This window comes from Harpegnathos saltator, unplaced genomic scaffold (assembly GCF_003227715.2).
Source record: "Harpegnathos saltator strain DR-91 unplaced genomic scaffold, Hsal_v8.6 scaffold612, whole genome shotgun sequence".
Taxonomy (NCBI): Eukaryota; Metazoa; Arthropoda; class Insecta; order Hymenoptera; family Formicidae; genus Harpegnathos; species Harpegnathos saltator.
The window spans coordinates 303,239-326,804 of NW_020230441.1; the positions used below are offsets into that span (position 1 = coordinate 303,239).

The 23,566-nt window shown below is 49.4% G+C and overlaps 1 protein-coding gene across 4 annotated transcripts in view; it reads right to left on the bottom strand.

Moving 5' to 3' along the window:
* The window catches only part of LOC105186530 (lachesin), a 275,093-nt gene that overhangs the window by 190,205 nt on the left and 61,322 nt on the right, over window positions 1–23,566 (bottom strand). The window contains exon 1 of one of the 4 annotated variants that reach the window (XM_025304499.1): window positions 20,046–20,321. The exons of the other annotated variants lie outside the window; for them this stretch is intronic. The gene's annotated coding sequence lies outside the window, so the exon portion shown is untranslated. Of the gene's footprint in view, window positions 1–20,045; window positions 20,322–23,566 lie in introns of those variants that run through there. 4 annotated transcript variants of the gene reach the window in all.

The window sequence follows — 23,566 nt, forward strand, 5'->3', positions numbered from 1 at the left end:
TCCCTGCGTTGCCGCTGACACCATTAAAGTTTCAGAGGCGTAATTAAACCGCACGCGTCGCTCAATAATGTCATCGAAATAAGTTCGAGAAGTTCAGCTTTATAACGGTGTTAAAATTAACCCATAAATTAAGTGACATGACACGCTGGAAGCCAGCAAAGATCGCGCATCGTTCGACTTCACCACTCTTATTTGCGTCTTTTCAAGTTCACCTTCCTTTAACGCGCCGTTCCTCTAAAGTAAGCAAAAATGTTCGCATTGCGGTCATAAATCAAGCCGCTGAATGAATATAGATTAAGAATTTTCGGCCTTCTCCTCTCCTCTCCCTTCCTACTCTCGTATATGCGCCAGTACGCTGCGAGAGGACGCGTGCGTGTTTAAAATTTCAAACGAGGAGACCTCTCTGAGGAAGGAAAAACACGACGCACTGCGACGCGATGTCGAGATCGCGACATAATCAGCGTTGGGGGGAAAGCCAATCGTCATTGGATAATTTTGTCTTTGAGCCTTGACAATTTTTCTCCCGTCTTTTTCCGTATCTTTATAATCATCGCGCGATGCCACAACGATCACTCGAGGAGGCATCGTGTTTACACAGCGAGCGTTTGACTTTCGCGTTTGCGTCTCGTCCTACCTACATCAGGACCGATTTATCGACGACAACTTGTCGGGCGATCTTCGATAACGACCGGCGAGACTGCACCTTCTGTCCCAAACAATAACCGGAATGGCTCTATTTTAACGAAATCAGTGGCGCCTTCTGTTGATGGGAGATTGAGTTAGGAAGTGTCGATCTTCCTTAATAACCCACAAAAATTTCATGACATTTCGTTCACTAGAAACCGAGATACTACGCATTTAAGTGACAGTAATTTAATACCTCGGTCGAAAAATGAATAAAGAACAAAGAATCGACATTAAATTCTGTGTAAAAACTTTTGATCAAAAATCAAATTCTGTTGCTTCAACATCCCCCGTATTCACCGGATTTGCGACTATTTTCCATTCCCTAAGCTGCACTTGGCGACGAAAGGCAGCCGTTTTGCATCAATTGAAGACATTCAACGGTCAACGACGAGCAATCTCAATACCATTCCAATCAGCGGCATAAAAAAGTTTCATTCGATGCACTTCCTGAACGTGCAAATCGTTGTATTTATGCCGAGGGAGAATATTTCGAATAAATAAAATAATATCTTAACTACTTTTGTTCTTTTTAAAGCCATTCCGGGAAATACCCGGAAATATTGGGACAGAGGGTGTACTTCGGCGGTGCCTGCGCCTGGCTCGGCTCGGCTCGGCTCGGCTCGGCTCGGCCGCGCTTCGCGCTCTACGATCTCGTCTTGTTCCGATAAACGCGGAACAAGCGCGGCACGGGCCGCGATCAAAAGAAACTGCGCGGTCAAGAGCACCTGTCCGCCTCAATAGTCTCCGCGATATCTCACAGCGCGGCGGGTTGCGTCGCGATTACACACCGCCGAGCTTCCGCCGATATTACACTCCCCCGCGTCCCTATCACACTTACCTCACTCGCGTGCGATGAATATTCGCGGTGAGCGTGTCTTCGCGCCCGCCGCGATCAATTCTCCCCCGCCCCTGCGCGAGAGACCCGAGCAACAATATAATCCTCCGACGCGCCCCGGCGAGGCGAGGCCGGGGGGCGCTCGGCAAATATTTTTGTTATCACGCGCCCCTTTTCGGACCCCTCGTCGATTGATAGCGAAACGGCGACGCGCGTTTCGAGCGACACGCGCAGACGCGAATTCCACTTCCAGGTTGCGTGCACGCGCGCCGCGCGCGAGCGATATTGCCGGATTTATCAGGTATATAATCAGCAGGATGCAGCGCGGTGGCGGCGGCGGAGGAGGAGGAGAGGGGGGGCCGCTGTCATTTATCGCATTAAAGTAGACAAGAGAGGAGTGTGGCGTTTGTATTGAATTAGACAAGAACTGTACTTCATTCCGAAGTGCAATGCATTAGCAGTCGCGCCGGCTGCGCTCGCGTTCGCGCATTATGCATTTGACAGTCGCGCCCGTCGCTCGGAGACATATAACGTCACGGCCGGAGAGTAATGTCCCTTCGCTACTGCGCTCGCAACTTGCCGGTGTTTAAGCCCGCCGAGCGCGGGGAGAAGTTTCGCGGCAGCTCGCGCGCGCCCGCGCGAAAGACACCGACCGATTTGCAAACGCCGAGGAGCGCGGACCCGTTAATCATAATCCATTCGAAACAACTTTGGCTACACGGCGTTAATTGCGAGTCGCAATTACCCGGCGCGCGCGTGCTCGACAAGTGCCATCTTTATCGTACAACACGTGCCGCCGACGATTAATTCTTGCCCGTGCGCAATTTCTTGCCCGAACGGCTAATTATGCGCGCCCGGGTCGGACGAGAAACGGCTCTTCGGCCGAGCGACTTCTTCGTTCTCCTCGACGACTCGCAGCGATCCGTTGGACTAACGCGAGCGGAAACGCGCGGATACCCCGGCCGATCATTCGCACGTCCGCTTACACGCTCACGGCGATACGCGGAGTGACGCGCGAGCCGGCCGGCGGAGGGGGTGAAATCGACGAATTTTCCGGAGATCCTCCGGGCGCCATGTTCGGGGGTCGACGTGTCATTGTCACGTCGGGGCGACGAGACCGCGCGCCGTGCCGTTTCGTCGTTGCCGCGCGCGCGCATGTGATATCATTGCGCGAGGCGGAATTACTACGGCGGCGAATAATATTTCGCATGGATTTCGGCGTAAACGCACGCTCGTGCGGTCGGATCGCGTGACAGGCTGCGTCAAAAGGACGAATTACGTGACCAAACGACGTGTATTTTCGAGACAAACGAGGCGGCGCATCGTCGCTCGCGAAACTGCCGGCCGTCCGCTCTCGCTGCGGCGACAACGGCGCGAATAATAGTAATTTCCCTCCCCCCGCCCACTCGCATGGCGTATAATGGAATCGGCCGGTTAGGTAACGGGGTTATCGAGACTAAAGTTATTCGCACACGGCGCGGTCGTCTCGCCTGTGTCCCCCCGCCTGCCGGTCACCCTCCACCCCCCCTCCCATTCCTCTGCCGTCCCCCCCTTTCCAGCCCCGTCGGGCCAGCGGCGGCCTTCCATCCCGGTCGCCTCTCGTCGGTCGGCGTCGCAATTACGCCCGGCGCACTGGCTGCATTTAAAATATAACGCCGCATAAAACGGACGCGCGCGCGCGAACTAAATGACTGGTTAACATTTACGGGATGGCATGCGTCGACCCCGGTTATTTTATAATTTTAATGGGTTTTTACGTGGTCTTTCCGAGAGGTTATTGAATTCGGGGATTATTATTGACGTGAATTATATACGTATGGCGCGTGGCGGGGCAGGGGAAGGAAGAAGGGATGCGTGTGTGCGTTTAATAACGCCGACTGCGCGTGGAGCGCTCGGAAAACGAACGCACGCACGCACGCACGCACGCACGCACGCACGCTCGCACGCACGCACCGACGGCCGACAGTGTTCTAATTGCAAAGGATGACGCGGTAAAAATAACCGTATCGTGGACTCACGGTGTATTAGCATTCATCGCGCATGCGGCGGATAATGCGCGGGATTGCGGGCGGCGATGACGGGCTCGGAAGGCCGAGAGCGCCCTGCATCGCGACATTTTCGCGACGCGAGCCGAAACGCGGAATAATGAGTCGGTGTGTGTTAATGCGCAGCGAGGGCTAATTGGGTTGAGTTATTTTCTCCGGTTGTTTTCTCCGCTGTTTCTCTCTCTCTCTCTCTCTCTCTCTCGCGCGCGCGCGCGCGGCGCGCCCGACGCACATCCTATTCTCGTGGATACACGATCGAGTTGTAGCAACAACAATAGAGTCATGTAAATCAATCTCTATTACTTAAAAATGCCCGCGGGAAGCCTAGTGAGGGGAGTGAAGAGTGAGGAGGGAGGGGGAGGGCGGATGTCGATCGCGTCGGATTTGATATTTTCGCGATGAAACGCGATTGCAACTGCAAAAACCGAAACCGCGGCGGAATAGCGCTCGTAATGACGGCAATAATATTCGTTTATTTGTAACGCGTAACAGGACTGTGCAACAATATCGATTATTGTATCCGCCGAGTTTACACGGTTATCGATTTTTATTAGCTACCCCGCACGCGATGCCCGCGAGCTGTTCATCCGCTGAAAAGCCGTTTTCATCGACGCCGCTAATTATAATCCGATCATTATACGATGATTCCGATGAATTCGTCACAAAATCGCTTGCCGCTCATGCGGTAATTATGCCAGTAACATCGCGATACGCGAAGCTAGCCAGGGTGCCCCGCGCTCGTGTGTGGCCGGGCGCGAGCACGCGCGCTTGTTTTTCGATTATCGATGGATTTAACATTTAACTCTTCCATTACCGAGCACTTAACGTTACGATGGGAAACCGAGTGCCGGCCAATCTTTAATTCTTTTCGCATTGAGTTACTTCGCTCCGCCAATCCATTTGCGAGCACCTACCCGACTCTCTCGGTCTCTCCCTCTCCCTCCCTCCCTCTCTCTCTCTCTCTCTCTCTCTCTCTCTCTCTCTCTCTCTCTCTGCCTCACTCCGTAAAATATCTCCGAGAACGGCAACATCGCGCTCGCTCTATTCATGCCGCGTGCTATTTCATCCGGTTACTATGCCAGAAGGAAATAGTTACACGTACCTCGAACAGCGGAGAAACTAGACGAAAAAAAAAGGACAAGACAAGAAAGTGAAAGAGAGAGAGAAAGAGAGAGAGAGAGAGAGAGAGGCAGGGGACAACAGGGAGGAGACAGAGGGGAGAGAGCGCAACAAAAAGAGAATGGTCGGTGAAGCACAAACGGAGCCAGCAAAAAGGAGAGTGCATAATGTAAATGAAACCATCTCTCCTCTCCTCTCCTCTCCTCTCCTCTCCGCACCGGCGCCACGTAGATGCACCTGCGAATATTTTTCCATCTGCATCGTGAAATACTGATATTCAAAAGGCATCTGCCCTCACACCTCGGTCCGCCCATCATCTCCACCCCTCGCACCGACCTAAGACGCGGCTCTCCTTATAAAACCGAACTTCGACAGTTCCGCTTCTCCCTGCCATTCTCCCTTTTCCCCGGTTGCAGACTTCGGGAAAGTGGTACGTGGGCGAAATTTCAACGTGACGAGCATACAGTGTCCTGCGCCTCCTTCCGGCTCCCGCTCTTCGTCCTCCCGGCCCGCATCGTCCTTTTCCTTTGTAATCCTTTTCCGTCCCTCCGTCGCTCCGCACCGTCATGCGAATCGTATCGACGGGAAAAGAGAAGTAAAAACCCGCGCAGCGATCGCGATATGTAAATTTTCGGGGGACACGCGCGAGCTGTGCGATCGAGAGCGCGAAATATGGATACCCGATGGGTGTTTACTGAAAAGAAGAAAAAAAAGAGAAAAGAGAAAGAAAGAGGGGGAGAAGAACACGGTGTCGGGAAAACGCAAAGTAGGCAAAGTCCGAAAAGCGGCGATGGCGATGTTCTCTCACTTCGACGTGCGGCAGGAACGTTAATGAAGAGAACGATCGAAAATCATGCAATAGAGAAAGAAAAATGACAGGTTGGGAGGCGAACGGGGGAGGAGGGACGACGACGACGACGACTCGCATTTCCGCGATTCGCAGTTGCGTCACGTCCGGGGAGAGGTCGGTGCGATCGGTCCGTAGCGATTTTTCGTGTCTGTATCATCTGACAGGACGCGGTATTGCACGCCGAGGAGGAGAGTCGCGTCGCATCGCGTCGCGTCACGCCGTGAATTAGGAACTGCATCAAGCAAGCAAGCAATGAGAACGTTGCATTCGTAAAGCCGGGATTGAAATTAGGCGAAAGTCATCGCGATACTCACGTTGATTGAAAAGTATCGATCGGCAGCATGCGCCGAATGCTCTCTCTCTCTCTCTCTCTCTCTATCGTGACTGCGGCAAGATTTAAAGCCCCGCTCTTGATTCCTCGCTGCATCTTGTTAGCAATGCTGCAATTCATTCGCGCGAATTTGCCCGCGTGTCTTCGCGCAAACGCCTCGCGCGATGCGTTGCGCGTTGGCTCGTATGAGTAATTCTCGCTCTTTTGCCGGACCGACGCAAGAGCGGGTGATTTCGAGTCCTCTATTACGCGTGACAATCCGTCGCGCGAAAAGCCACGGACGCGGACCGTTCGACGTCGGTTCGGAACTTTCCCGAAAACTTTTGCCCACGATTTATTCGACAAATAAAACAAAACTCTCAGATAAACACGCGTTAATAGAGAAACATTTACATCGGCGTCGGTAAAGTGTATCAAAGTAAACTCGAAGGAACTGCTCGGCTGTGTGCGATACTCATGGAAATATCCCTCCGCGCGCAAGAAAGCGCGCTCGAGAAGCCGGCTCCGAAAGTAAGAAAATAACAAAAGCGAAACAAGGAAGCAAAATGGACAACGAGAGGAAAAGCACGTCGAGGTCCGAATGTACTTTTCGTGGAATCGGCCCGGCGCCGATTTCGCGACCGTCATCGTTTTACCCATGGTTTTGCACAGCCGAGTCCCCCGAATAGGAGCCCGGATTGCCGAAGTGGCCGCGCCAGGAGGGCTCTGAATCGAAGATTAATTGCGCGATTCATCGGCCGCTGTAACGGGACCGAGAGCTCGTCGTGGCTTAAGCAGACACGACGAGACACTTTCGCAGTCACCAGTCTGGCGTCGGCTGGCTGACTGGTTGACTAGCTGGGCTACTAAATGGTTGGCGTGAAGAGCGCGACAACAGGTGCAGTCTCGAAATGGCGCGATCGAGATGAATATCCGTCCGCACAACAGGCAGCGACAGGCCGGTTCGACGCTCGAAGACTGCGTGGCGAATCTATCCGCTCGCTCGCGGCGCGTTTACGCGGGTCTCTTGCGAGTCGAGAACGAATCGCGCGAGCGCCATCGCAGGCATCGAGCAGCATTAAGCGATTCTCCTTCCGCAGCCTGCCTCTCTTTTATCGCGTCTTTTTTTCTTTCAGCGCGTGCACGCCGATACTTGGTGTAATTAATCACCCCCCGGGCGCTCTCTCGAGCAAGCATCTCGCGACTGCGCCGAAACGAAAGGCAACTCCCGAAACGAAAGCGAGCCGGGCGTGAATTATCGTTCGCGCTCGCGCGATGTCCGATAAATTCCCGCGGGTAAGTATCAAAGTTTGCCGGCGCGCGGAAGAAGGCGCGACACCTGTTAGCTACGTGCCGCCGCTTACGGCATTAAGAACGTGCTTTAAAATGCTATGCATAGAGAGAAGTTAATCCACCGGCGCATTCGCAGCGAGTCCCGCGAACCCCCCCTCCCGCCCCCGCCTCGTCCTTACCTCTATTCCTTCGTCCATCTTAATTTTCCGGCTGCACGACGTCGACGAGGATAACGCGACAGCGCGACGACGAGGCGGAATTGTGCCGATCGAAAGTCACAATCAAAGAGGATCTCTTGCTCAAATGTATGGGGAGTCGCTCGAGTTTGAGACGCGAGAGACAGTGTCAGTGAAATCATTCATTCGCTGCCGGTCCATACGACTTCTTACGAAACAGTCGAAGAATCTCGATAGCTAAAATGGTCGAAAATTCGCGCGACCAGACATCAGCTTATTGTTGTTGTCGCTGTCACCCTCGAGATTTTTCGCGCGGTCGTTCTTCGGGAAACGAAGAGACAGAAGAGAAAACTTCCAGCTCGGCAGAGCCGGATGTCAAAGAGTGAAATAGAGGGGAGAGAGAGATTGAAAAATCCGCGACAGCGGGCGGTTAATAAAGCAAACGTTAAAAATGACTCGCCGAATTCGGCTAAGAAAACATTTGAAATTCCACGCTCGCCGATATACCCGGACTGTGCCATTCCCGTTGCCGAGTCGACACGCGCAACGTAGAGAGGCGCTTCTCGATCTCATCTAAAGATATACAGTTACGGCAGAACGCGATGGACCGCTGTGCGCAAAGTTTCCCAAGATCTCGATACATTCCGCACGATTATTCGACGTATATACCTCGCGGGAGGGATAAGGTACCGTTTCCGACAGGGAAACGCCAACGGAGCAAAGTCGCGCGCGAGCACGCAGAGGACGACGACGACGACGACGACGACGACGACGACGAGATTGACGGGGAAGCCCGCGACGGGCAGAGCGAGGGAGAACGAAGGAGAAAACCCATAGACCTGCTTCCATGTTTGCGACGACTGTAAACATTGGGATCAATTTAAACTCAGATGTCCGCAATCAAGGGGTCGACGGGTATATACTTTGAGACGGTCGCGCGCGAGGGTCCGAAAAGGGAATAGGAAAGTTCTCGTCGGGGGTTGGGGCAGGGGGGAGGGAGAGAAGTGCGCCGACGTACAACGTCAAGTTGGAGGAAAGTAACCGTTCGTTCGTTCGTTCGTTCGTTCGTTCGTTCGTTCGTTCGGTCGTTCGGTCGTTCGGTTGTTTGTTCGTTATTGATCTTCGCTCCTTTTTATTAGTTTGCGCGTTTAGCGTCCCGCTCCCCCGAGCGACGCCGGCCGCCATCCCCATTCGGCCGACATACGCGTTTCCGCGCGGACAACGAGAGGCGGATAAACATTTCCCACTGATTAATCATCCGGCCGTGGCTATTCAAAAGCCGTGCCGTCGCGCGGCGCGGCCGGCCCACGGCAAATATTAGCGACGTAACTGGCGGCACGGGAGCGGGAGCGCAATTATAAAATTAATCACAGAAATGAATTTTAGAGAGAGTACACTCCTCCATTTTTACGTAAATACATGCTACGCTGCGCACGCCGCTCGCGTATGCCGGAATTAAAATAAAAAGTCTCCTATTCCCCCCACTCCCCCGCCTCGTGCTACTCGCATGTAGCGCCTATTTAAATACCTAATTTCAGTGCGGTGAAATAATTGTCAGGTGAGTAGACGATGCCGTCTATTTTTTTTCCTCTTCCTTCCTCCCTCTCTCTCTCTCTCTCTCTCTCTTACTTGTTTTTTTTCTTTGAAGCCCGCAACCCGGCGAATAAATGTTTCGTCGGGATGTCGCCACGCTCGAAATTTAATATCGAAGCGCGCGAGGACCCGCGAACAACAGGTACGTACGCGTCGTTTTCTGTCCATTGTTGCCCGAAATCTGATTTTCCGATATCCTTTCTCACGATGCACAGGGTTAGCGGCAACAACTGTTCAACAGTTGTTACTGCTGACAGCGGGCGCGCGCTGATGCAGCCTCGATACCCTTTTTGAACCGGCCGCAAAAAAGAATTGGCACAAAAGCCGCCGGAAGAGGCCGGGCGTTCGCGCTCGCATGATTGAATCGTCCGTGCGCCGATACATTTCCGATATCGATCGCGGCGAATGCAAAAATTCCGCGGCATATCGAGTATTATGGATACCCTTGTAATCATAGTCCCTTGTAGCTCGTACGAACATTCCGCTTGATTTTCTGCGCTGCATTGGCGTTGTGCTGACACAGAGAGAGAGAGAGAGATATGGAGAGAACCAGCTCTCCGAAAGAGCATTATGAAACACGGCTGTATTATCCGCGGACTTCAATCCTCGCAACACGATCTTGGACGGGTTTTTCCAACGTTACGAGATACTACGCGGCGACTAGTGTCTTCGCCGAAGCCGAGTACCAGCGATTTCCGTCGAGAAATACGACGAAATGCCGATGATACACGTCGATGCGCTGAGACGAAACTGCCGAATTTGGATTTACAATACTTCTACGTAATAGAGGCGATCATAAAAATTACCTCGGAATATGCGACGGGTGAAAGAGAGATTTGCGCAGCCTTGCCGGAATCGGTTTCGCAAAGACAGAAAAAACGCCGTGGTATAGCGTGAGAACTTTTATATTTAACATGTGAAAATATGCGAAATGTTTCAATAGAGCCACATTTTCCGAGCGTTATTTTTCCTGTTAAATTATCCCAGAAAGGACAGACGTGTGCGCGTGCGTGTGCGCAAATACCGTTTTCCTGCGCTCATTGTACACAACGGCGAGTATGAAATTTGGAGTTATTGATGCGCCGCGATACATGATAACAGAATTAATATCGACGATCCGAGCGCGCGCGCGATCGTAAAATCCAGCGCGCGTTTTATAAACGTCGAGAAGCGGTACACTTTCAGGAGGAAACATCTGCTCCAATTTGCCGTCTTGCCAATTCGTGTACGGCGGTGATGTGAAATACACGAGCGCCGGTATCTTACAAATAGCCAAGTGCGAGAGCGGCATTATAAATATGTCAACGATAAATCTCGCTATTTGCCGGCCAACCCGCTGGGCGAATCGATACATCGGCGGAAGAGAGAGAGAGAGAGAGAGAGAGAGAGAGAGAGAGAGAGAGTGCACGTCCACCCTGGCCTCGTCGGTGCGCAGGATCGACGTTCGATGGCTCGCACTCTGCGAGCGCATTCCGCGACACATAAATAACTATTATACACACGGTCGCCATCATATTTCCGCACACGTAGGCGCATTCACCCTCGTTGAACGTCCGAGAGCGTCGCCGCGAATATATATACGATAATCCGACGAGGCGAGCTCGCGCGATCCTCATCGTCGGACGAAGGAGGGCAGGAGGAGGAGGAGGAGGATGAGGAGAAGGACGACGATGACGTTTAGCGCGCGGAGCGGAATTTCTTATTGTCCGTGCGACATCGTAGAACGATTTATGTGGCTATATTTCGCTTCTCGATGAAGAAACTGCCCGTCTCACGGCGTCACGTTCTTTCGAGATAGATCGCGCGGGCGAATCATGCGACGGCGAGGCGCTACCGAGTTGATCTGTCACGTATTCGGTATTTACCCTGAATAAATTTCTGTGGTCGCGCGAGCCCGCAAAGTGTAAGAAGTTACTATCCAGTATTAGGTGCTTTCTCGGGCTAATATCAATAAGATGAAACTTCTCTCGCCGGTTAGTGCGGTATCGAGTGCTCGAATGCCATTCCGCAAACACCGCCGCGCCGCGTCGCGAAAGAGAGACCGCCAAACAATCATCCCCCGACGCCAACGACGAAAGTTACGCGGCCCGATAATGCGAGGAACTCTCGCGCGCACGTAGCGCCCCGCTTGTTTTTCTCTGACACTTCTTCTTGCTCTTTCTCGCGAGCACGTCGTATAATATTTCGTCGGGCCGAGAGGGGAACTGTTTGAAGAGACAATAATCCCGACGACTCGTCGGTGGAAAGCATCAAGTCGCTATTAATTCCCCGCCGCTCCTTCGCACACTCGATTAATCACGGGGACCGTATTTGCCCTTCCTCTTCCTTTCCCTTTTCTCTCTTTGTTCCTCCTCTTCTTTTTTTAGACGAAGGATAATCCTTATTGCGATTCATTTCGAAAGAAAGCACAACCGGCGAACGAACCGCAAGATCGGTTACCCGGTGCACGCGGACTGCCGATCGAGGTATAATCTCCTGAATAGATAACAACTGCGGAAGGGAGCGGGCGAGAGCGGTGACGGGGGTGGCGGTGGTGGCGACGCGATAGCGAGGAAACAGAGAGAGAGAGAGAGAGAGAGAAAGAGTGCGAAAACGATACAGTCAACTAAAAAGACAAGGAAAGACAGCCATCGGACGGTAAAGAGTACAAAGTTAGCAAGAGAGGATCGAGAGACTCGGCTCTACGACCCGCTCTCACCCCTTCATCCCCTTTTATCCTCATTCTCTCACTTTGCTACCGACGCTCTCTGCCCCTATCGGCGCGCCGGCCGCAATCGTTAGCGCGTCCCTGATAGCGAGGGAAGAAGAATAAAAAGTTGTCTGGAAACCGAGTGGGAATGCCGGCTTCTCTACGAGTATCTAGGGGGTGTATTTTTTACGGCTACTATCTAGTGCGCTGGCGCGCGCACGGACCGCGCACGTGGGAGCAAAAGTGAAGTAAGTTCCTCGCCGGAGCTCGTGAGCGGCTTGCGAACACACGGGGGAAGCCTGTGCATGGCGACGCGGTGATTAACCCTTAACCGGCGCGTGGCCACCGGATCAAATCTTAACCCTCTGATATACAAGGTCTAGCAGTCGCTTCTTTCCGATGAAATTCACATAGCTCGGAGCAGAATTTCAAATTGAAATATTCTCATAGACATATGCTTTGGCGTTTCATGCACATAACCTTAAATAATGAGTAGCGTTCACGATGACTATCAACAACATATTCGATGCGCGGTGCATCTCGCACTTCATTGAAACAAAAACGCTGGTGACAATACTGTGACCGATCCTGACACGTGCCGAAACTGATTGAAACGCGTTTTCGATATGATGATTTTTATCTTCACGACCGACTACGCCCCGGTCGAGCAAAAAAAAATTGAAGACGAGGAGTTGCAAAATCTACAGAATGAAAAGACGGCACGGACACAACGAAAACTTGCGGAAGAGCCGGGAGTAAGCCGTAAAACTACTTGCGATCGTTTACATCGTATGGGAAAGATATAGAAAGAAGGGAAGTGGGTTTCACACGAGTTAACCGAAACCACGACGACAAAAATCGCCGATTGACCACATGCGACCGCCCTGCTCGCCAGACAACAACCAAAAAAATGTTTGCACGAAATTGTAACTGGTGACGAAAAATGGGTTATGTATAAAAATTCTAAACATAGGCAAAAAATCACAGGTGGACCCTGGTCAACCGGACAATGCGGACAGCAAAACCCAAACATTTCGGAAAAAAAGTTCTCTGTATCTGGCGGGACCAAAAAGGTGTGCCGCACTATGAGCTCTTGGAACCGGGTAAAACCATTAAAGCAGAGATTTACCAAGAGCGATCGATATGTTTGAGCGATGCAACTCGAGAAAAAGGCCATGGCACTGGACTATAACAACGCTGAACCGCGCATATAGAGGAAGCCACGAAGGAAACCATCTTATACTTGGGCTGGGAAGTCCTCCCACACGCGGCGTATTTTCTAGATTTGGCTCCGTCACATTTTTACTTGTTTCGGTCGATGCAACACGCACTGTCTGATACAAGTTTCTCGACAACGTTGACAACGTACGAGATCTCATCGATGACTCTGTAGCCTCAAAGCCACAAAGTTTCTATCGCAGCTGCCTAATAAATGGCGCAAGGTCATCGACGACAACAACAGGGAATATTTCATTGACTAATCTTTTTCTCTTGATTTTTAAATGAAGATTGAAAATTGTCGAAAATGGCGGAAAGAATTAACTACTAGGCCATAATATTTCAGCGAGCACCGAACGCCGCACTTTAATCGCGGTTCTCATATTTTCGGAGTGTTTTCCGCGTGTGGCTGTGTTTTCAGTCATGCGCGCGCGCGCGCGGCATAAGTAATGAAAAATAGGTCGACGTTGCTTTCTCAGTCAATTCTACTTTACATCGCATTTACATATCCTCCTTACGTTCTGTCGCACTTGCTTGTTTTCCTCCCGGGGGAGCTCCGAGAAGTGCAGCGCGTCGCGGAGGAGCGACATTAGGACAAGTTAAACGTGAATGTCGGCCTGATGTCCGCGTAAGATTCCGCCGCGTCGTTTCGTTTGTCTTCGAATAGCGTTGTGTAATTTCGACGAAAATCAACGCTCACCGAGGTTCAGCGTCTCGCGGAGGCAACAAAGCTGCCGCGAGAGCGATGCCACTTTAACGATCAGTCGCCGAGCGTGCGCGTCGCGCGAAAGGTGAGAGAGCTTCAGCAGAGGGATAAAAAGAAGGACGAAGGGATCTCGGGTCCGATTCGGGAAATCCGCAACGAATTCCATCCTACAAAACTACTCCGCCGCAGTCTCGCGCGCGACTCTCGGTCGATGAAGCAGCTTGCCCTATGTTCACAGCATGTTCCGTCCGCGACAGAACATTCATTTCCCATGTGAACCATGGCTCACCTGGTCCATTCCCTGCGCCAACTATATGTGACCTGCAGCGCGATATAGGTGTCCCTGGCACATATACGTATATATATGCGTGTATATATACACGTATATATATATATATATATATATATATATATATATTATATATATATTTATGCGCGCGCGCGCGCGCCCCTTACCGTTACGATAAATCATAACTCGGCGAGTTTCTTTTTTGCATCGACCGAAAAGAGTCTCGGCGGGCCGGAGGGATCTTTTGAAGTACCTGATGGGACAAAGGGGCTCGTATTTTCCGAGGAAAATCATTTCGCCTGTCTCCTCGGCTGCGCTACGAGCGTAGAAATTCACGACGAAACGCCACCGAACTATGAATACGGAATTCCGAATATAGATCCGGTCTGCTCGGCATGTTTGTGTTCGACGATCGATACCGGTAACGGAACAGCCAGTCAGCGATTAATAGAACGACGCTCACAATCTCGCCGCTGCGAGAAAGTAATTTCATATTGCTCCGGAGCGATTTCTCCGCCGTGGATTTCACACTCGTCCGAGCGGATCATTTTCCGATTGTGGTCTCGTGTGTTTGTTCTCAGGTCGCGTGTGGGCGTCGCGCGAGCTCGATAAAAGAAAAATTACACACACTCGTAACTAGCACAGGGGAAAAGGAAAACAACCGGCGTCCGCTGATTCCGTAATTTTTCGCGGTGCCGCTCTCGATCGCCGGGAATAGGTTCGATTTTTCGAGCCTCGTGAATCAACGGCAGCTACTCTCGGACTCGTGCGAGCGCGAATTAGCATGGAAGCCGTAAACAGACGCGGGGATAGTAGCGAGACTAAGCGATACAGCAGTATCGAGATTAGCGGAGAGGCGCGTAATATTCAATTTACAATTTGCATTTCCCCGACGGCTGCGTTTTGCAACGTACCGCTATAATGACGAACACGCGAGCGAGCGAGCGAGCGTGTGGAATTGCGTCCGTGCGGATACCGTTCTCTTCTTCGCTTACGCGTGTGCGCGTACGCGTACGTGCGTGCGTGCGTGCGTGCGTGCGTGCGTGCGTGCGTGCGTGCATGAGTGCGTGAGTGCGTGTATACATGCGGAAAACCTCCTGTGGGAACTGACGCGCGCGTTACGTATGTTCGAGCCCGCGCGTATTCGTACATATCGATAATTGAGTTAAGTGCAATACGCGCGCCAGGAATGATTCGCGCGCGCGAGCGCGGCCGCGCCGCGGCGATTGTTCATTTCTTAATTCAATCGGCGGGAAGAATATAACGGCCGCGCGGAAAAAAAATCGAATCGTAAAAGGTATTAAATTGAATCGACCGCGCGAAGCGTCTCTCTCACCGGTGTTTTTCACCACGCCGCGTCGTCGAGAGAGAGAGAGAGAGAGAGAGAGAGAGCGCCGTCGACATGAAATAAAACTGTGCGGAGATACTTTGTGCCCCCGCGATATGGCCCCGGGGTGACTGATTTACCGAAGAATACTAATTTCGCGATATTGCAACGGGGAATATCGCGGGACAATAGAAAATATTCTATTGTACAACACGACGAAAAGCGCTTAATGAAAAATTGCTCTCTATTAACATTTCGTATTATGCTCTTCCAAGGAAGGTAATACATTACAGCCGAGGGAAAGACGGAAAGGGAGAGAACGCTCATTTCTGTCGTATTTTCGCTAATGAAAGCATAATACCAACAGGTGGACAGATTTGAAAAATGAGTTGAATTAAGGGGGAGTCGTTTGCTGAAGGTCGTTTTCAAGACTGTTTTTAAGAATTTTCTCCAAAGAAAGCGCACGACTAATTGACTTAAAATTCACAAGGTCTATTTATTTACCAGAAAAATATAGCGAAACAGGCCCTCGTAACGACTTGGCAACTTCAGGCCGTGCGCCTTTGCTCAATTTCGTTGTTGTCCTTCTCAAAAGTTGATAGAAATACTCGAGAATAGATACATTTTAAGAATACGACATAAAGGAAAAGGTTGAACAAAATTTTTCCCCGCTTGAAATGAAGAGCTTGCGCGCCGGCGAAAACCCGGTAATTGGATATAAAAGTAACCGTCAGCTAGCAATCGCGAGAATTTACGAGGTAAATTGAAACGGGAGGAAATGAGTCGGCGAGATTTTAAAACCCGATTTCCCTTCACTCGTCCATTACAGCATTACGATGTCGCTGATGCCGGGGGCTCGAGCTCGGCGGGTCGTTTGCATTTGTTAATCTATAAATTGCGTGCGCTACCCCGAGCTGCGCCTGAAAAGATCCCGCGGATGAGACTCTAAATTTTTCGTCATTTTCGCCGCGAAGGAACTCATCCGCGGACTGTTGTGATCGTCCTCGGAGAGAAAGAGAGAGAGAGAGAGAGAGAGAGAGAGAGAGAGAGAGAGACGCCTCTTGCCTCCCGAGCTTAGAAGAGCATCGATAGAGGAAAGTCGTTGGAGGAAGAAGCGGGCCGGTAGCTTTTCATTCTCCGCTCTCTGCCGTTTGCGCGGCACTCACAGGAATCCAATAATTGATCGAACCAGATATACACCGACATTTAACCGCCTCGATACACCATCCAACGCGTACACGTACGCGCTGCCGTCTACGTTCACGCGGAAAAACAAGAAGCAACAAAAGAGTACGAAATCTCCGTAGATTTATGAAAGCTACGACTCAGTTTCGGGCTGTCTCTCTCTCTCTCTCTCTCTCTCTCTCTCTGTTTCCTTCTTCCTTCAGGCCGATATATTCGAAGTCGACGACAGCGAGTCGGTATTTGTCTTACAGACGATCGACGAAAAACGTCGATCCACGAAACCCCAGCTATGAATATTTGTTTTGCTCAAAGAAAACAACGACGAAGCCGCGCGATTCTCAATATAATTCGTAAAAATATTGCGACGTGCCCCGGTAGCGCGTCGATGCGCCATCGTACGAAAACTACGTGATGCAATTTTGTAGGGAGACTTCCATTCAAAATATAATTACGATTCCGTAAAGACAGCTTCACCGAGAGAAATGCAATTGCAATTATACGACAATTATTATGCTCAACCACACAGGACGAGTCGCGGAGTCGTGTTGTGAAAAAAAAATGTGCAATACCGAGGGATTTGTGCGGCGGAATGTTCAATAAAATAAGAAAAATGTGTGACACGCAGCGACGCACAGCCGAAACTTCACACATCCGGCCGGCTGGCTGTGTGAATCTACACGCTCGTGAAATACACCCTGTCGATAAGAACGCGCGAGGCACGCGCATCGATTTCGTACGCGTGGAAAAGCTTAAGTCACGCGTGCGAAAGCCGCCGTAAATCTCGCGCGCGGTATGACGCGATGGTGGTCCCTCCCTAACGAGGAGGCAACATACACACGCAGCTCCGGGTACGACCGTGACGCGGTTACGAAGCACGCTGTAAACGTCGAGCGCGGCGCAGATAAAGAAGCCATTTCACGGCGATCACGGTCGACGACGAATGGCGTCGTTAAGAGAATAGAGATGACGCGAATCTCGGGGTGAAAATATCGCGCGCCAATAGAAAAACCGCAGGCCACCGCGCCGGTAGAGCCGGCCGAGTGCCGGGCCGAGGAGACGAGGGCGCGGCGATTCAGCAATTAAAATGTAACGTGCGCGTTGAGTTCTCGAGATTAAACGAGGCGCCGCCGCCGCCATTGGACACTTTCGGAATTCCGAGCGCCGACGTGTTTATGGATGTGTTAACAGCGACGCTCGATATTCCGTTTAAATTTCGTCCACGAGATACCGCGCGATAAGAGAGTTACATTATCGCAGAATAATATTGACCGTGCGGGGGGTCTCTTTAATCCATCGCGCGAGCTACAATACGGCTAAACGACTTCGTCGCCGGAGCCGCGGACGCGCGCGAGTCCTCCTCCCGGCCAATCCCGCTGATAAGCGTCTTTCCGCCGAACGTCGGCAATGAATCTTACCCCGGTATGTTACGCTGTAGTTTGTAAGATTAACATTGATTTAAATTACAAATTTAACTACCCCCTTCCGCCGTCTATACGCGTGAGCGCCCCGGCAGCCCGCTTTCGAAACACACCGCGGCATTCTAGGTCGACTGGAAGGAGCCGGCAGGTGAGACTGTTAAAATGGACGAACTACTTAAAACAGTCTCTCCGTCTCTGCCCTTTCTCTTTCTTTCTCTCTTTGCCCTTTACCACCTACTGGAGGGAGAGGGGCAGGGGAGGGAGAGAGAGAGAGAGAGAGAGAAGTGGTAAGTCCATCGTGATGAGATTGTTTGAACAGCCTTTCCACGGATACGTTGAAACATTAATTCCGATAATAGCATTAACAACGTACCTCCTCGCGGAGATCCCCGATTTTCTCTTTTCTCTCTTCCCCTTTCTCTCTCTCTCTCGCGCACGTGCGCGCGCGCTTCTTCCATCTTTTCCATTTTCGCGAGATTTCCCGAAAAAAAGGCATACGCAAGAGATGGTCCAATTTATCCCAAACAATTTGACTTTTAAAGGAGTTCGTCAAAATTTTCTTACGCTTCGCGGCGAGGAAACTCGTGATTCTCTCTGGAAATCACCTCGTTCTCAACCGGTCCGAAGGATATTAATACAGATATTGATTTTATCGTGTTATATTATTCATCGCGCTTCCTGTGCGAATAGCGAAACGCCGTTTTATATTATTCCGACGTTCGTCACGGCGCGACGAAATAATTTCTATTCCGCGAAGATCATGTTAGAAATATTGAGTGAGCTCGATATTACTCCTCCGTATATCAAGACACAACGGACGACTATATGATAACTGACATTTCGACCGTATATCGCAGAGGCAATTGATATTCAGATTCCCTTGATTCGCGTAAAGACTTTGATTGATATTGTACCGTGCGCTTTTGGGAATGCTACCCGTAATATCACTCTTCTAATCGCACCAGACATTTCAACAATAACCTCCGAGACACAATCATTATTGTATCCGTGACGACGAGACAAACAATGAGATGTATATACGAGTAGACATATATATGTGTGTGTGTGTGTATATATGTATGTATATATATGTATATACAGGACGAGAGAGAGAGAGAGAGAGAGAGGGGGGAGAGAGAGAGAGAGAGAGAGAGAGAGAGAGAGAGAGAGAGAGAGAAGGGGAGGTGGAAGAGAAGAACAAGGGTTGAGAGGGGAACGTTGAATGGCAGATGTGCTGTTTCGGTTATTATCGCGGAATTTGCTGACGCATGACCGCACGCATGCACGTTTGTCATCGTCGAAATGTACACCCGGTGCGCGCAGAGTACGATTTCGGCCCTATCGGTCGTTTTATTCATCCGTCAGATTCGCGAACTAAAACTCGCTGACTTTTCTTAAGCGGATAAGACATTGAAGCGAGCCGGTAGTGAAAGTACCCCGGGCACTCGGCAGGTTAAAGTTCATATTATTTTGTGTAAGAATAAATAGTATAGGATGTATAAATATAAATATAATATAACATGGGAGCGAGTCCCTATAGACATGACTTTTCTTCTTTTGTTTATTTGCCTTATGCATACACACCAAGGCTAATATTACATCTGTCGTACGACAATCTTTTCGAATACGTTGATTGCTTAACAAACAGAATATTTCTAGGATCGTTCCGCGTACGCCAATCAATGTATCCGACAAACTTGTCGTACGACACATGTAATATTAGCCTAAGTGCCGAATGAATAGACGAGTTCGAGGTAGTAAGCACAAAAAATACAATAGACAGCATAACGATAATATAATTCAGACGCCCGTCGGTGGAGGTCAAGCGGGATACGGAGACGCACCGAGTGCCAGACCATCTTCGAGTCAGGCTTTCGCGCAATTACCTCACGTGATAATTAATTAAAAATGACGGTCCGAGTGGATATGAGCACACTCGAACCGCTGGCGAACATTCGGAGATCTTTAAGGGAAAGCGCTCGAGGAAATCATCAACGTATCCCAGCCTGAAGCTCACCATCCAGCACCAAGAGGTACAATGGACATCAAGGGAAAGCGCACGAGATGTCCCTCTTAACTGCTGGCTCAGATCACTTAGTTCGTACTGGAAAATGCACGGCGAGCCCGCGCGGTCTGGCGATCAAGAAAACATCTGAATCGGACCGATGTCGAAGGGGAAACGCACGACGACACCGGTATTCGGAATTCAGAAAAATCAATTAATTGTGTAAGGGAACAATGCTCGCGATGCCCGGTCACCCGATTTAACATTAGAAAACAATGATTTGATCAACCACTCACCAACCTTCTGCACGATGGCGATGTCTGCTTCGGCATGTCTACTTCGGTACGTCTACTTCGGCACGTCTACTTCGGCACGTCTACTTCGGCACGTCTACGACGACACATGTAACGTCTTCGGGCGTCCAACAGCGACTAACTGCCTACCTCTATCGCGACATCGTTTTTATGATCCGCGTCTCTATCTTCCAAACGTAAACACATCGTTGTCCCCACCATTGACCTCACTGTGATCGTTGTTGTTTCTCAACGCTCCGAGTGTCGATTTCGGATTTTCATATACAACACTCACACCTCGTACGATATGAATGGTTAGGTATTAGAAGCAAGAATAAATTCAATATTTTTATTACAATTGTGTGCTTTTCTTCAAAGGTATGCACAACAGCAGATCGACGGCATTCTTTAGAAAAGGAAAAAGAAAAAGGGGCGAACAAGCAAAGAGAAGGAAAAAAACAAAGAATATTTGTCTCAGATCTGTAACTGAGAAACGCGATAAAACATACCCAAATCGAAATTTTAATTCGCCATTGATCCTGCAAGTTCCGTCGAACTTGAAAAATCAATGAAGAATCTCGGGATGTGACGCTGTTGCGAGCTACTGATCTACCTTGCCGCTACAAATAGTGGCAGTCTGCCGTGTCGAAGAATCTCGAAGAAGTACTTACTCAAAAATGTTTAATGTTCGATTATACTATACTCAATATTATTCTATACGTGCGCTCGTTATTCGTAATTTAAGCCATCGACATGTTAATAAAATAACGCTCAGTTACGAATAAAGAGTATATAAAATAAGCAAATATTGGATAATTTAATAAAGATTAATAGGAAAATGGATAAAAAGAATTACACGTTTTATTTTTATCTCTTCCTAATTTTTCTTTTTTTTCCTTTTCTTTTTTGAGGTTGGAAGTAGATAAGATATATAGCTCTTAAAAAACTGATGCTGCAAAGGCAAAGATAACAGTTATCTGTCCAATAATGCTATTTACCAATTCACTATTGAAATTGGAATTTCGTACAAAGGTAAAGATAAACAGGAAAGAAAACATTGGCAAACGTGAACAAAATTACGGCTCAACGTATATTATTGGACGCAAATATCAACACTTGGAAAATTGATCTTGGACCGGCATTCATAACTCATGAATTATTTAAGATTTTTGAAAATTAGACTGTGAATTACGTATTCATGTGCACGAATCGTTTATTTATATAATCATTCGATCGTTTAAACTAATATCAAGTCATATTAAACATACGTATATACGGGATAAGTACAGCCACAGGTTGGCGAATAATTAATCAGAGATTCACGAAGCTATCACTATTTGTCAAATGAAGACAGGCTATGAATGCCGTCCTAAATTTCGACTCGCGTATATTTTTATCCCCGGTGGGCTCATTAAAGGTCTGTTAATATCGGAATCCTCTTGCATGATAAACGATTTGTCATACCTGGAAATATACCCCGGGTGTCTCCCCCCCCCCCCGACATCCCGCATCCTCCGTCCTAACTTCTCAATCCAGTACCCTACTCCTGACTGCTCCATCGCACAGCACAGCTACTGCTGTGGCAAATGATATACATTTCTGACAGAATCGTCTCCTCCTCTACTTTTAGCGATTCATAAATAATAAATCAATAAATAATAAATCAATATCGCGCACGATTAAAACAATCCTAATAATCTATATAATAATTGCAGGAATTCTCAAAGCTATCATACTGAACGCCGTGCATTCGCACGTTGGCACGTAAACTGCGATTCTCCCGTTGGGTAAGAAAAATACTCTGTCGAAATATTCGATCGAGCTCTCGTCGGCACCGCGTTAATCGACACGTGTTTCTTCGATCAAATCGGACTTGTCGGTGACATGAGCGAGCATCCGGAGTGTCATGACGGAGCAGCCAGCAGTAGGATGGCGGATCGAGAAGCCAGAGCTTCGGGAGCACAGCCAGCGACATATCGTGCATTTCCAGCTATATAAAATTATTGTTATATTGGGAAATTTCCAATTTTAATGAGGTTAATAAACTTGCTATTTTCTATGAACCTTTAGCCTTCAATAAACTCGTCGGAACTAAAAATATACCCGAGGTGGAATTTAGGCCAGCATTTGCAAGCCACTATTATTGGCGAATTTTAGCTCAATTTTAGCTCCTATATTTGTCTGGCGCAAGAAGAAATATCGATTCGGGCGGCCAAAAATAATGACTCACGGATAATTTTGTAATTACCATCTCATAGAGATGATAAATAATTTTCGATTATGGATGTTGGAGCTTTAAGAACTGTTGTAAATCTCAGACAAGTATTGATTTTCGCATGCATCTAATGACGCTCCTTCAATCGTCTAGTCTTGTAGACATTGACCAACACTTTTTTTCCCCACATCTGTTTAGCCTAATTGTTATTATATAAAACCTAATTTTAAATATGCACCGCATCAGATGAACAGCATCATTGAACACATAATTGTTATTTAACGGCTATTGTGCTTTTACGGCTACTTCCTTATCAGCTCGTTTGAGAGTTGCAAGAGTTATCGGAACTTCCAACGCCGAGAAAAATAAAACAAAATTATAAGAATTAAAATCGTGTCGCTTCACTCACCGTTTAAACCTTAACCTTTATTAATCTTTATTAAACTATTCAACATCTCTCGTCCTCGTATACCCTGCAGCTGCGTGAGCTATTCATAAATTACTGATGAAAATTCAGTATGAAGATCAAATGCAGACAAGGTAGTGAGAAAATCGAATATTAAGTAATCCCGAAATAAGTCTCCTTCCACAGAGAATACAGCAATTAATAATAATTTACGGCGTCAAGGCAGGACGGCAGCTTGTATAATGCCGTACCTCGAGATTCTCTCTCCATTGGTCTCTCTAGTCGGGCGGAATTTGCAGGGTTAATGCAGAACCAACATTTCGAGGCTCGGACGGTTTCCAGGGCCAGTCATTACCTGAGGCAACAGCACATCTCAATCTTGATTTTAATCACCGCGAAACAATCACTGTCCGCGCCGATGGGTCGCTGATAATTCCAGCGTTCCCGTAAAAGAGCCGAGCAACTTTGTTCGTGTCGATAGACACATAGATCTGCGCACGACGCTCTGAGATATGCGCGAATGGCGGAGTATCAAACAATGGCCTTCACCCTCCCTCTCAGACTTTATTCGCCGGCGCTACGTCGTGCCGCGACCCGGCGTAGTCGCGCGGCGGTTAATTAAGAAAAAGGAGCGACCGCGTTGCGCGGCGGCGCCGCCGCCGACGGCGGCGCGGGCGGCGGCGGCGGCGGCGGCGGCGGCGACGGCAACGACCGTGCTCGCGCGCCAGGGATTTAATTAAATCAACGCGCGATAAATTCGAAAGACGAATTCTTAGTGTCGGCGAGAATGTATATCTCCGTCCCGGGGTTCCGCAACGCGGGGTTCCCACCTCCCCCCGTCCCGGCCGGTAGATTAGACGCGAGATTAGGGAGATCGCCGTTGGGGAAGGCGCGAGGCCGACGATAA